The following is a 1770-nucleotide window of genomic DNA, read 5'->3' on the forward strand; positions in this document are numbered from 1 at the left end:
GGAGCTACAATCAGGCAGGACATCCAGGCACTGAGAGCTGACATGCAGGGCCTGTCAGACCGCGTGAGCCACATAGAGGCAGCCTGTGACAGCCTGAGGGAAACACAGAATACACTAGCAGAGGCTTCAGACACCACCTCAGAACAGGTACGTGGCATGGCCCTACATATTGAGGACCTGGACAACAGGGGGCGACGCAATAACTTAAGACTGCGCGGCCTCCCTGAAACTGAGGACTCCCCCCAGCAGCTACAAGAAATCCTCCTGGAAATATTAAATGGGATCCTGGGCCGAGACCACCAGACACCCATAGAATTTGTAAGAGCTCATAGAGCCCTCCGTCCTAAGGGCACGCCAGATAGCCCACCCAGGGATGTCATATGCTGCCTCGCGAATTTTGCCTTAAAGGAGACTATCCTTAAACAAGCACGAGGCCGGCAACCGCTCACCTACCGGAGCCAAGACCTGCAACTCTTTCCAGATTTATCACCGGCTACCCTGACCTACCAACGCGCTCTGAAACCACTCACAAGGGTACTGGTGGCCCAACAGATCCGGTACAGATGGCAGATGCCCACGGGACTGCTCGTCCACACGCCGAGAGGTCCGTTCCTGGTCCGCACACACAGCGACTACATAGCACTGGGCACAGAGCTCCAACTGCCTGCCATCAACATGAGATGACCTGACCCATTGGACATCTATACCACCGCAAGAAACCCCTACCCGAGACCGGCGCTGCCGCAACGCACTAGAGGGGGACGCCAGGAGGCCACTAGGCCCACAGGTACCTCCCATTAGAGGGCATGACTTTCCCCCCTTCCCCCCCCACAATGCGCCCAACACCAGCCTGGCCCTCTCCAGGGCACTAATAGCCCCGTTCCAGGACATAGACACTGTCCCCAGATACGAACTTAGCCAACCTACCAACTGGACATCCCACATTGGCACCCTGTCTCTCCGCCCCACAGAACTGATCCTTATGCCGGGCGGACAGTTGCTGAGCCACACTTCACCTACAGCCAGGCCGCACAGAAGTGCCACCATGGACACGAGAGCCCTGTCTACCCCGATGGGGTTGGGTGGGGCGGGGGATGTGGCACAGGGGACCGTGGTACCTGACAATGTCCGCCAATGTTGACACTGGCCCGCTGGGTGCACCTACTGCACTATGTCTCTGTGGCACACGCGCCCACGCATGCTGCAACTGCCCACCGCTTATGTGCCAGCGCATGCTATAACTATCCACGGCGCTGCATATCACCCGCACGCACAGGTGACAACTACCCCCCCCCACACTGCATACCACTGTTTCTGCGCCCGCCATCACTAAAACGGCTCACCGCAGAGCAGGCACCACGGCATAAACGCCCACACACGCCACAATTGTCTACTGCATTACATTGACCGCTGTAAACGTGCCGGCGCATGCTCACATTGCCCCATGGCTGGTGTATAGCCCCATATGCACGCCCGCGCATGCTCAAATTGCCCATTGCATTGTATAGAACATGAGATGTTTTTCCTAGGAGCTGTTCTCAGGTCCCCCTACTTGTGGGGCTCCCTTTTTGACATGCCCCCCTAGTACCCTCCATTGCTTTATATCTGTATAATATGGTGTTCGCGCCTGCTACTGTTAGACTTGTCTACTGCTCTACATGAACCAATGTGTATATATTGTGTATATATGTGAATGTGTATATATATGTGTAGACCTGCCAGCGCAGGCTAACAGTACTCCTTGGTGCACATGTCACCCTGCGTACACAC

The sequence above is a fragment of the Pelobates fuscus genome, chromosome 9 (assembly GCF_036172605.1).
Source record: "Pelobates fuscus isolate aPelFus1 chromosome 9, aPelFus1.pri, whole genome shotgun sequence".
Lineage (NCBI taxonomy): Eukaryota > Metazoa > Chordata > Amphibia > Anura > Pelobatidae > Pelobates > Pelobates fuscus.